Source organism: Marmota marmota, unplaced genomic scaffold (assembly GCF_001458135.2).
Source record: "Marmota marmota marmota unplaced genomic scaffold, marMar, whole genome shotgun sequence".
Taxonomy (NCBI): Eukaryota; Metazoa; Chordata; class Mammalia; order Rodentia; family Sciuridae; genus Marmota; species Marmota marmota.
This window is the reverse complement of record NW_025999925.1, coordinates 3,359,675-3,372,958: the sequence shown is the minus strand read 5'-3', so window position 1 is coordinate 3,372,958 and position 13,284 is coordinate 3,359,675. Positions and strand designations below refer to the sequence as shown.

The 13,284-nt window shown below is 43.6% G+C and overlaps 2 long non-coding RNA genes across 3 annotated transcripts; both read right to left on the bottom strand.

The window, feature by feature from the left end:
• Positions 1 to 808: 808 nt before the first annotated feature.
• On the bottom strand, positions 809 to 9,089 carry LOC125615811. 2 transcript variants are annotated; one of them, XR_007346400.1, is made up of 3 exons: positions 9,030 to 9,089; positions 8,118 to 8,244; positions 809 to 2,473 (listed from the first exon to the last, which is right to left on the bottom strand). It is a non-coding gene; the product is annotated as an uncharacterized LOC125615811 (long non-coding RNA). The 2 variants fall into 2 exon arrangements; XR_007346401.1 differs by lacking the exon at positions 9,030 to 9,089 and adding an exon at positions 8,678 to 8,739.
• LOC125615810 lies at positions 9,089 to 12,959 on the bottom strand. The gene is made up of 3 exons (XR_007346399.1): positions 12,755 to 12,959; positions 10,703 to 10,821; positions 9,089 to 9,152 (listed from the first exon to the last, which is right to left on the bottom strand). It is a non-coding gene; the product is annotated as an uncharacterized LOC125615810 (long non-coding RNA).
• Positions 12,960 to 13,284: the final 325 nt, after the last annotated feature.

The window sequence follows — 13,284 nt, the reverse complement described above, 5'->3', positions numbered from 1 at the left end:
ATGAAAGAAACATTGCCGTCTCTACCCAGATGTGCTCTTGGCTCTTCACTGGGAAAAGCTGTTCCCCAGCCAGAAGTGGGGCTGCCCAGCTGTCTCCCATTCAGACAGAAGTCTTAAAAGAACACCCTGTGCGGAAGGAGTGGCAATGGCGTCATCTCCAAACATAGTTCACGCAGGGGGCGGATGCCACCACTCTTGATTCTTTGGAGGCCTGGTGTATTTCTGCCTGGGAATTTCACTGTGAGGTCAGCCGCCAGTCGGGAAGACACATGTGTCAAGCAGGGAAGTAGGAAGAGCCCCCTCCACACTGCTCTACAGCTGGCTGCCCCAGGTGGAGGGGGAGATGGCGCTCACCCACGTGAGCCCAGCACTAGTCCTTACACTTATGTGCAAAGCCCCTGTGTTTTTGATCTACTGTTGCATAAAAAAACTACCCCACAATGAGGGGCTCGAAGCAACCACAGATATATATTATCACTTTTCGGCCACTTGGGAGCCACTGGGCTGAGTGGTTCTCTCATGAGGTTGTGGTCAAGACGTCAGCCAAGGCTGCAGCCCTCTGAAGATGTGACTGGGGCCACAGAGCCTGTTTCCAAGATAGTCACTGTTCTGCACTGAAAATTTGTGTCCTCCCTAAATTCATAGGTTGAATTCTAATCCATGAGATGATATTTGGAGGTAGACCATTGGGAAGGAATCAGATCATGAGCGTGGAGCCTTTAGGGATGGGATTGGTGTCCTTCTAACAGAAAACCCTAGGGAGCTCCCTCCCGTCTTCCACCATGTGAGGACACAGAAGGAAGCTGGTACATTGATCTTGGACTTCCCAGACTCCAAAACTGGGGAGAAATAAATTTCTGTGATTTAGAAGCCCATCAGTCTATGGTATTTTTGTATAGCAACCTGAATGGACTAAGACAGGCATTCACATGACAGCAAGTTCATGCCGGCTATAGGCAGGAGGCCTCAGTTCCTTTCCTGGTGGACTCCCTGGGGCTGCTGAGGGCCTTCACAATCCTGTGAGCCTAGCTTCCTGAAGAGTAAGAGATTTGAGAGTGAGAAAGTGCTGCACTGCTAAGGGTCAATGCTTGAAGCCATGCACCATCACTCTTCTATTCCGTTTGTTAGAAGGGACTCAGTTTGGTTCACACTGAAGGGAAGAGGAATTAGCTGTCACCTTTTGAAAAGAGTTGTCACAAAGAATTTATGGGCACAATTTTTTTTTTTTGGTACTAGTAATTGAACCCAGAGGCTCTTTACCACCAAGCTACATCATCCACAGTCCTTAATTTTAAATTTTGAGTCAGGGTCTCGCTAAATTACTTAAGACCTTGCTAAGTTGCTGAGGCTGGCCTTGAATTTTTGACCCTCCTGCCTCTGCCTCCTGAGTTGCTGGAATTACAGGTGTGTGCCACCATGTCTAGCTATGGACAAACTTTAAAATCACCCTAGGCCAGAGAGCTTTTTTTCTTGTAACTGAAGTGTTGCCTCATGAAACCCTCTCTGGTAGACTCATGAAAGATGTCACCTCTTTTCAGTTTTCCTCATAATAGAATGTCTTCATCACACCTGCTTTCAGTGTTCTTTGACCTATTATAACAATGGAACCAATTAAAATGCAGTTTTCTGAACCTCATCAAGATTTTCATTTCATTGGCCCAAGGGGCTAGTGAATCTTCATTTTTACAAGAATTGCTGATACAGTGAATCCTTTGGTCCTGGCCCAGAAAGACAGGTACTGAGTTTTTTTAGCACTGTGCTTCTATGTCACCAACAATCCCATCAGCATTCCACTGAAAGCAAGTTGGAGCACATCACTGTAGCTTGTTGAGCACACAGCACCACACCTGGCAGAGATAACTGCATCACAAATCCTCAATAGATGGATGATGAACAGGTGAACGAATGAGTCATGATCAAAGCTCAGTTGCATCGACTTTGATGATGCTTTTTCAAAAGTTAAAATTCCCAACATCGCCTAAGATGTTATTCTTGCTGAGAAGTATCTAACCTGCTTCTCATGAAGCCTCTCGACCTCAATCACAGTTTATAGAAAATATGGGTGATAAAGGAATGTGTTATGTGATATCTTGAGAAGATAATCAGATGAATACAGAATTTGGGGCATTTAATAAGACAGCTGGGCTGGAGTTCTGACCAAGTCAATGGCATAGGGGAGAAAAGGGTAAGGGGGATTGTTCTAGATCAAAGACTGATGAACTATCGCTAAAGGTCAGTTGCTAGTTTCTGCAAATAAAGTCTTATTTGAACCTAATCATACTCACTAGCTTACTGTTACCTCTGGCTGCATTTGTGCTATGATGACACAATTGAGAAACTGTAACTGGACAGTGTTGGCCGCAAAACAAAGATATTTATTACCTGACCTTTTAAGAAAAAGTTTGCTGACCTTCATTCTGGATTAAAGATGCTTGATGACTCTTCTGCTTCCATCAATGACAGAGTGGTCATCCTGCCACATGCAACCAGAAAAACCGAATAAAATCAATCCAATAGCTGTTTTCAGACACAAGATATTTGGCAGCACAGGGCTGTACTCCAAGAGGTAAAGAAGAAACTAGGTGAGCCTTACAATTACCCAGACTTTCTGCCAGAGCCATTTGCACATCCTAACACAGGGAAAGGGCCCCAAACTAAGTGCAGTGGTTTCGCTGAGCTGGAGACACAGATGTTGGCACCTGGGGAGGCTAAGGCAGAGAAACTACATAGAGGGAGTGTCAGGCTTAGGGGTTTCCCTGGAGTCTCTGGCTGTGTACAAGCCATGCAAGTGGAGGGTGAGATGCCAGGAGGTCCATCAAAGCACAGCCTCCAGGGAAAGAGAGGCTACAGCACCTGGAAACTAAACTGCCATTGGAAGCCACAGAGTTGGGAGACCCCTGGATTTTGACCATCAGGATGGAAAGACCTCACTGAACACTAAGGGAGTTGACAGCCAGGAGGCCGCGTCTCCTAATTAGGACTAAACCAGAAGCAAGTAAAGGCAACTCTAGATCTGCTTTAGCAGAGAACAAATTCATGAATAAGTAAACTGTCTTCCAAAGCAAAACTCAATAGTCCTTAAAGGAAGACAGTACAAATGCCTTTAATGTTGGATTCCAAATGCATTTTGGATTTTGAGATCAAGGACAGGATATAGTTGATATACAAAACTCAATAGTGTCTCTGTATATTAATACAAACAATTGGAAAATAAAGTCAATAAAAATACTATTTGTAATATCAAAGATTAATGTTTTAGGATAAATTATATATATATATATATATATATATATGATTGAAGTATAAACATTTCTCAGCCAGATGTGGTGGTGCATGCCTGTAACCCAGCTGCTTGGGAGGCTGAAGCAGGAGGATCACAAGTTGGAGGCCAGCCTGGGCAACTTAGCAAGGACCTTGTCTCAAAATTTTCTTTAAAAATTAAAAACAGCTGGGNNTTTTTTTTTTTTTTTTTTTTGAGACAGGGTCTTGCTAAGTTGCTGAGGCTGGCTTTGAATGCGTGTTCCTCCTGCCCCAGTCTCCTGAGCCATTGAGATTGCGAGTGTGCACCACCATGCCTGGTGACAACCTGCTTTTTAAAAAGCCAAAATATTTGAACAGACACCACAAAAAGAATACATATCTCCAAATGGCCAGTAAGCACATGAAAAGATACATAAAACATCTCTAGTTATCAGGGACATGCAAAGCAAAAACACATAAAGATGCTACTGCCCATTCACAAAAAATAATAAAATGTAAAGGACTGATCATAGAAAGCATAGGTGAGGAGGACACATAGAAACTACAACCTTGGGCTGGGGTTGTGGCTCAGCGGTAGAGCGCTCACCTACCATGGGCGAGGCCCTAGGTTCGACCCCCAGCACCACATAAAAATAAATAAATAAAGATATTGTGTCCAATTACAACTAAAAAATAAATATTAAAAAAAAAGAAACTACAACCTCATATATTGCTTGTGTGTAGAATGTTATTAACACTTTGGAAACAGTTTGGCCATTTCTTTTTTTTTTTAATTAAAAATTTTTTTTGTAGTTGTAGATGGACAGAATGCCTTTATTTTATTTTTATGTGGTGCTGAGGATTAAACCCAGTGCCTCACATGTGCTAGGCAAGCTCTCTGCCACTGAGCTATAGCCCCAGCCCAGTGTGGCCATTTCTTATAAAGTTAAATATATATTTATATGATCCAGAAATCCTACTCACAGATTTTTACCCAAGAGAAATGAAAACACATGTCTACAGAAAGAGTTGTACAAGAATTTTCATAGCAACTTTGATCATAATAGCCTAAAACTGGAAATAATCCAAATATCTGTCAGGGGTGATGGATAAGCAAATCATAATATATTCATACAATGGCTCACTGCTCAGCAATACAGAGAACAAGCTACTCACATTTACAACATCCTGGGTGAATCTCAAAGATATACTGAGTGAAAGAAGTGAGACCCAGAAGAACATAGGCTGTATTCTTCCATTTATGAAGTTTCTGAGCTGGCAAAACTATTTACAGTGGTTGACAAGGTACGGGATGGGTCAGGGATGGTGATAGGTTTTGAAGAGAAAAGGTCTGAACTTTCTATATTTTGATAAAGGAGTAAATGTCAGAGTAGATACAATTTAAAATGCATTAAATCATACAGTTTAAATGAATGTATTGTACTTAATATTAGTTTTACTTATTTAAAAAAGTTTAAAATAGACTAAATAATAGAGACATAATAGCGAAACTCAAATGGGTGATCCTCAGTTATCTACTGACTTGGAGAAAACAAAGCTATTAAAGATATTTTTAGGATGAATGGGCAATTTTGATTATGGCTTGGTTATTAAATAATATTGTAGAATGTTAATCTTAGCTATGATAATGATATGAAGATTAAAAAGAAGCATCTAATTTCCTATTCTTAGACCTATACTGGAATATTTAGGAATAAAATCTCAAGTTCATCTACAACTTACTTTTCAATGGTTTAGTAGCAACCAAAAAATGATATAATGTCAATAAAAACACATCCAAGACTCTGAGATGAAGCAAGTCTGGGAGGTAGTACCATTGTTGAAGAAGGTGGTATATGGATTTTCATTGTAATTTCAACTTTTCTGATTTTCAACATTTTCCCACAACTTTCTATGATAATTATGAAAATTGGAGGAGAAACTGTTGACTCCAGCTGACTGTGAAGTCTACAGATTTCCTTAGAAGATGGCATTTATGAAAACATGGCTAGAGTCAGAGTTTCCTCCAAATTCTTCTAAGTATGGTTTTGAACAGAACTCCAGGGACAAACGGCATTAGCAATGTTAGCAGTTGGGTTAGCTGCCATGGGCCCGCTGGGTGGAGCAGATGGGCCTCCCGGCTTTCTTGACTGGGGCAGGAGACATCTCTGTGTTGAGTCAGGGAACAACAGGACCGTGGCTGGGGCCACCTCTGTGCTGTCCTTTAGTCACACACCCTTGGCATTCTTCAACCCTTCTCTGTGCCTACCCGGGGCTCTCCCTGGCTGAATTATTCCAGCCAAGCTAAAAGTTTCATACAATGACACAGGACACATAACGCCCATGTGACTCTGTTTGCTAAACAGTGAAAACCAGGTTCACACAGATGTTTCACAAAAGGCTACGTGCACACATGTGGAAACATTTGCCTGCAGATCTCAGACTCACTGCTACTGAGATGCTGCCCAGGGCCTTGGCCATCTGGGGCCTTGGAGCTAAGGAGGGAAGGGTAAGAAGTGGGCAAGGGCTTCCTTGGGCTCTATACCTTCAGCAGGTAAAAGAGGAGGAAGATGAGTCAGCTGGGGTGAGGAGAGAGAGAAGCAGCAAGGTTGAGGTCCCACCTTGCCAGTGAAGGAGCCGAGTTCCAGAAGAATATGTGGCAGCAGGTGTGAGATGTTACAGAAACGCCCTGAGGTTAAGAGCTGGAAAAAGTTCACAAAATCTGGGCCCTTAGTGGGTCTGGGGGATCAGGGTCAGAGTAATTCTCAGAGCTTGGAAGATAGAGGGAGAGGACTTAGGGATTGCCCCAGAAAGGAGACAATGGAGGCACAGGTGCAAACAATTTTGCCAGTTAATTTTGGCACAATGCTGAGATGGTTGAGGAAGGGGCGCCAGGCACGGGAGCCGGGGAGAGGGGTTTGCTTGTCTGGAGACCTGAGTATGCTTGGACCTGAGAGGAGAGGAAGGGAAGGAGGGGCACCCCTGTTAAGGGTGGCTCAGCACAGAAACTCAGATGTCAGGAAGGAGAGAGGAGAGAGAAAGCCGTGGAGATGTTCTGAGGTCCCCAGAGAGACTCTAGTGCCACACATTCTCCTTACTTGTCTTTAAAAATAAGAACAGAAAACATAAACCTCTTTTTATGTGCATGGATATAATCTAGACAGACTTCTAATTATATTTAATTAAAGGAGAAAATCAGAGGGAGGGACATGAAGAAGTGAATGTTGGATAGTCTGAGGTGATAAGGAAAGCGAGACCATGGAGTCATGGAAAGACCTGGAAGAAGTGGCACCGCAGAGAAAGACACATAGGGGAAAACACAAGAACATACCGAGAGATGGGCAGTTAAGGTCACAGACCTTGTGGTGACAAAACAGCTGTGGCCACCCAGGGTCAGACAGACAGCTCACACGATGGCCAGAGTGTTCCATGGTGAATGTTCAGTGCACAGAGCGGAAACTGTGGTTTATACCTGAGCTGTGACAGTCGCCACACTGTGAGACAGTCCACCAGTTTTAAGGGCAGGGGACATCCACCCCTGGTTCTGGTGAGGGAAGTATCAAAGTCACAGTGAAAGAGGAGAAAGTGAAATGGCACATGTTGTCACAGTTACCTTTGGAAAAAACAACCTGCTACATCAGCTTTGGCCAACTGAGATCCTTAAAAGCTCTAGAAAACTTGAAGTGGGAATCAGCAAGGGTAACTCTTGGGTATTCCTGCATGTTCTGGATTATGCTCACTTTTTTTTTTTAATTTGAAAAATAAGATGCATTGTTCTGGTGAGCAACCAGCTTTATTCCAGAGAAGAGACTTCTGCTCTGACTCTCTCCTTGGCAATGTTCTATGGCACTGCCCCCACGGGCTTTCTGTTCCTTGTGCCCAGATGAGGCTCATCAGTGTGACTACATTTTAGGAAAACTGGCTTTCAGTAGCTTTTCTCTTAAAAACCACCATGGCCAATTTCAGATCCTCGCAGACAGTCTTTCCAGATGCTTCTGTCTGCTGTTGCTGTTGCTTCTGCTTTCATTGCCAAGGAGAAGGTCATGCCAGCAGACTCCTCTCTCTGGAATAAAGCTGATGCTCTCCAGACCAAGGCATCTCATTTCCAAATCAAAAAGAAACCACCAAATCCAGCACACTTAGAAGCTAAGTTGGAAAACCCAGGAGTTACACGTACAGATTCCCACTCCACGTTTTCTGGAGCTCATAGGCTCTTGAGTGGTGTGACGCATTGACCACAGAGGAATCTGAGGCCATTCACAGATGGACGTGAGCATTTTATCTCATCAACTGCATGGTCAGTCTCTTAGGGGTGGGGCTCTGCTGTTCTCTTGGTCACCAGTGTTTACTACTTACTCAGAGTATCTTTTCTTTAGGTTTGTTTAGCTAGGGGCCCGCACAGCCGTTCCTAACAATCCTTGCTTTCATTTCACACCATGGCATGTCTACTCCAGCCAACAGCTTCTCTCCATTCGTTTCCCTGTTTCTAAATGAGAACCTGATTGTCCATGCTTTATTTTTGAACCCAGCAATATAGGCTCTAAATCATTTCCTGCTATGGTGACCAATTTGTCCCATTGACGCAGTACTTTTCTGGTTTTAAGCTGAAAGTCTCGCATCCCGGGAACCACCTCATACCCAGACACACTCTGGGTAAGGAAGGGCTGCCCCTCATCAAATGTCAACTCCAGCCAGGCACTCAAGAAGAGGCGAGCTGGGGGACCTGGCGTCCTGCAAGACCCCTGACCTTAAGCAGAGGTGGGGAGCTTCCCTGAGGCCAGGGTATGAGTTGGGCCAGCAATGATCAACCTCTTTAGTTAAAAGTATACTTAGACGAATTACCCATTAGGACGGAAGAATCGAGGTATTATACGTACATGCACAGCAGTTAGATTCAGTAGAAAGAGCAGTGAACTTGGAGTCAAGATGCCTGGCCTCTGCCACTGAGCAGCAGTAGAACCCCAGAGCCAGACCACTCAACTTTCTGAGCCTCTGTGTGTCCATCTGTAAAATGAAAGAGTTAGACTGGGGTTTGCTTCCTTTTATTTTATTTTTGTTCTAGAACTTCAGGTCCAGAGGGCAGAGTTACTCAGACTCCTCAAGACATGGTCTTGCTCTCATCATTGCTAAATCCTTCCCTCGACCTCTTCCTTCCCGTCCTTCCCTTTTTTCTTCTTCCCTCTCCTCTTTCCTTCTCCATTCCCAGCACTGACCCCCTTCCCCCCCATAGTCAATCGCATCAATAGGAAAGGTATCTCTCCTAGAGTAGGTATGTAGTTTTATGAGGTAGGTAGGAGTAGTATGTAGTTTTATGAGGTAGGTAGGAGTAGGTATGTAGTTTCATGAGGTAGGTAGGAGTACTATTTTATGTATACATTCTTAGTTTATATATATCCTATTAGACTGTAGCCCTCATTTGGTTTCTAACATTACTTACCTAGAACCATTTTAAAAATGTCTCTGGGACTGGGGTTGTGGCTCAGCTGTAGAGCACTCGCCTCTCACATGCGAGATCCTGGGTTCGATCCTCAGCACCACATAAAAATAAATAAGTGAAATAAAGATATTGTGTCCAATTACAACTAAAAAATAAATATAAAAAATTTTTTAAATGTCTCTATGGTGTTGGCTGTTGATTTTTTTCTCATTTAGTACTGGGGATTGAACCCAGGGCCTCGCTCATACTAGGAAAGTGCTCTACTACTGAGCTACACCCCCCAGGCCTTTTATTTATTTATTTGTTTGTTTGTTTGTTTGTTTATTTGTTTATTTTTGAGACAGGGCCTTACCAAGTTGCTCAGGCTGGCCTCAAACTTGCGATCCTCCTGCCTCAGTCTGTAATCCAGGTTGCTGGGATTACAGGTATGTGCCACTGCACCTGGTCAGGCTCTTGTTTTTGTTTTGTTTTTTAACTGCAAGCAAAATACAACATACTTATTTATAGTAAATTTTTTTTTAAGTAGAAGGAACCTACACTCAAATAATTACAAAAGGTAGAGTATAGCAAATACATAAACCAGTAACATAGTTGCTATTTTCATCATCAAGTACTATATACTGTTTGTGATTGTATAAACTTTTTAAAATTTTTTTATTATTATTATTTTCCTTTTTCAGACTCTTGATTTCTAAGGCTCCTTTCACATTTTATGAGTATTGTTTAGTATTAAATATTGATAATAATTTACTATTTTCCAGAGTTCTTGTTAATCTGAATCAAATTATTGGTGGGCTTTCTGGAGTTACCAAGCAGACAAGAAACTACGGCTCCAAATTTGTGTCACTTGGGCCTGCATTCAGGAAATCAAATGGATTCATAGATTGAGGATATCAAAGGGGAATGAATATAATATTGGATGGCAAAAGCAGTTGTGAGCGCATCTTTGGTCTCTGACTCTGAGCTAGGAAGCCTTTCCAAAACCTACCAGATCTGCAATCCCATGCACTCTGCTCCTCTGGGGGCCAGGGAGCTTCCCTCTGTGAAGCTGGTAGACATTCTCCAAGGGGAGGCAGAAGGAGAGTTCCTGGCTCACACTCATATTTCATCAGGCACAGAAACGTCTGGCAGCTGCTTAAGACCGCAGCCAGAGACCGACCTCAAATCGTGCGTATGTCTGCAAGGCTTTGCTCCTCTCCCCTGGGCCACCAGGATATGTGGCTAGAGCAGGGAAGACCCGCCAGCATCCGCCCAGAGAGTCCTGTGGTTGTTAGCTGAGCAGTGTCTAGCAAAGCTGAGCAGCTCTCTTGGTGGCATTGGGGCTTAAGGAGCCATGTGGAGCCTGGGAACAGGGCTGTGGGTGGGGAACAGCTGTGGGGATCAGTCCCTCTGTCACTGCCTGCCAGCGCCTGGGAGAGTGGATTCCATTTCAGGCAGCAGTGATTCACACTGGGTGGCCTCTGCTATGCCTCTCACATCAGTACCACAGACGCAGAAGGCTGAGGAGAACAGAGCTGCCGTTGGGGGAAGAGGCCCTGCCTTTCTCCTCCCATGTTTCTGGCTCAACAGCATCTTAAGCTCCATTTGGGCCTCTCAGCAAGCCCTGGCAAGATCTCTTGCATCTTGAGGGGTAAGGCCTATGAAGTCAAGGCAGCAGGTAGCAGTACTGATATCCCCCCAAGTGACATCTTCCTCACCTAAACTTTATAGAAGCACATCTTGACTCTATTGTAGGCCAAACTAGTTTTGTTTCTTTGAAGATGCAAAACAAATAAAAGCAACAAGAATATATAAAACCCCTATATAACAAATAAAAACACACAGCAATGGCCCCCAGGTGTTTCCAGTCCCACTCTCCAAATCCTGACTAACTCAGCATTCAGATTGGATAGTTCTACCTAGTTCTATGAACTTCCCAGAGGAGGAGATGAACACGGCTCTGGGGTCATGCACCCACTACAACCAGGAATGCCTTTCTCTGTAGTGTCAGGACTTCAGCTGCACTCAGAATCAGAGAAGGCTCACCTTTGCTTGCAGGTCCAGGAGCAGCTGATCTTCAATACCCAGGTAGTGGTTCATTGGACAGCCTTCAGGGCCTCCTGACCAGGACCCAGGTGTTCCAGCCCTCCGTGCACCCGTGTCCTCTGGAGAAAGTTTTAAAAAACTTAGCAAGGTAAAATAATTACATGCAACTGATAATCACGGATGCTAAATGTTCGCTCTGTCATCTTACATGATCCTCATAACCTTATGGAGTAAATGCTATTATTCATAAATGGGGAATCTGAGACTCAGAGAGACTAAGCAACTGGCCCAGTCCGACTGCTAGTAGTTGTTGGAATCAGGATGTAATTGCAGAAGACTCTAGAGTTTGAGTCTCTGTGTTTAACCACTATATGGGTATAAGAGCGGGCATGCGCGGGGCGTGGGTGTACACACACACACACACACACACACGTGATGATGTACTGTGCATCCTTTGGTTTAGACAGTGTAATCACTTTTTATAATATTCACAGAATCATAGGTTGTTAGAAATAAAAGTCATTTTCAAGATTATTGACGTTTTCCCTTCTTTCAAACCCCCCCCCCCCAAAAAAAAAGCATATACTGTAACTTACCTTAGAGAAATAGTTCTCAAATTTGAGTAAGTATCAGTCACCTGAGAACTGGCCCAAACACAGATCTCTGGGCCCTGCCAGTAGAACTTCTAATTCAGTATATCTGAGTGGGGTCTGAGATGTGTCTTTCTAACAAGTTCCCAGAGGGTGTTGATGATGCTAATTCTGGGACCCCCCACTTGGAAACTCAGTCTGTTTTCTGTTATTATAATAAAATACTTGAGGTAAGGTACTTGAATAAAGAAAAGAGGTTTAGTTAGCTCACAGTTTTGGAGGCTGATATTCCAAGATCAGGCAGCACTATTTGTTTGGTCACTGGTAAAGACCTCATGATGCCTGGCATCACAGTGGTGGGAGCATGTACTAAAGAGACCACACAATGAGGCAGGAAATCAGAGAGCTTCAGGGGCCAGATTTGCTCTTTTGATACTAATTTTGCAAGAACTAAAATACTCCTACAGACCAATGTTAACCTCTTCTGAGGGATGCCCCCAATGACTTACCCACCTTCCATTAGGCCCCACCTCTTACAGGACCTGACCAGCACAACTATAGAGGAGAAAGAGTTTATTTGAGGGCTCCAAACCATAACACCAGGCCAACGTGCCCAGGGATCACTCTTAACAGTCACTTATTCTTTAATAACTCCTTTTTTTTTTCAAATATATTTTTTTAGTTGTAGACGAACACAATATCTATTTATTTATTTCTATGTGGTGTTGAGGATCAAACCCAGTACCTCACACGTGTGAGGCAGGCCCTCTACCACTGAGCTACAGCCCCAGCCCTAATAACTCATTTTTGATTCCCAGCAACAGAGTCAGAATGTGGTAGACAGATTTCTAAAAATGCCCTCTTCCATGAAAAGATTCCATACCCCTTAGTTCTCGAAACCTGGGAAGGTGTGCTGATATTGTCCCCAAGATTGTGTTATGTTATACAGCACAGTTGACCTAAAAAGGGATTCAGCAAGGGATTGTGGTGTCATTTAATCATGTAGGTCCTTAAAACCAGAGAACTTCCTATGGCTGTTAAGGCAGAGAACAAGGCAGAAAGAGGAAATCTGAGAGGCTTGAAGCTCAAGAGCCAGGGACAGTGTGGAAGAGCTGCTGCTGGTCTGAGAAGGAACGTGGGTGGCTGCTCGGAGGTGAGTGACCTTCCTTCAGGAAGAAATCAGAACCTCAGCCCAATAGTTGCCAAATGCTGCCAACAGCCTGAAAGAGCTCAGAAACAGATTCTTCCCCGAGCCTCCAGAAAACAGAGCCAGGTCTGATATCCCCAACCGTGAGCTCATAAATGAATGTAGTTTTAAGCCTCTATGTTGGTGACTATACTGCAGTAGAAAACTAACACGCAAATTCACAAAGTCCCAAGTTCAGAAGGGAGCTATGGCCCAATGCAGACCTACCTGCTCTAGAAGATCTAAGACCAGGAGCTAGCCCCCTGGGAGGCTCACCTTATCATTTGCTGGAAACAGAGTGGCTCTGACTTGAATTCCAGTCCCTTTGGGATGATGTTCAGTTCAGTAGGGAAAAAAAAAATCTAAAGATTGTCACACACCTGAGAATTGCCTGCCTGGCTGATCCACACCAGCCTGGCTGGCTCATGAACACAGGCAGATCCCTTGTCAACTAGCACATGCCCTTCATGGACGAGCAGTTTAAAAACAAGTTAGGAAAACAGATTGTCCTCCTGCGAGGCTGCTAAGCCAAATGCCCCACTTCCCTGTTTTTGAGATTAATCATCTATAATGCGGAGGCCCTGCGCCTCACCAGGATGCGGAGAAACTGAAGTCAGAGGAAGGTATAAATGTCCAGAATCCATCCAGCAATGATCCCCACCCCAAATGTTTGTGTTATCCTGGAAACAAGGTAAAATCCAAAAATTGAAGGGAATTCTTGATTTTTAACATGATGGTAGTATAACTACAATAGGATAGCCAAGATTCAACCACCTGATCTTTTTATTGTAGAAAGTAGAAATAAC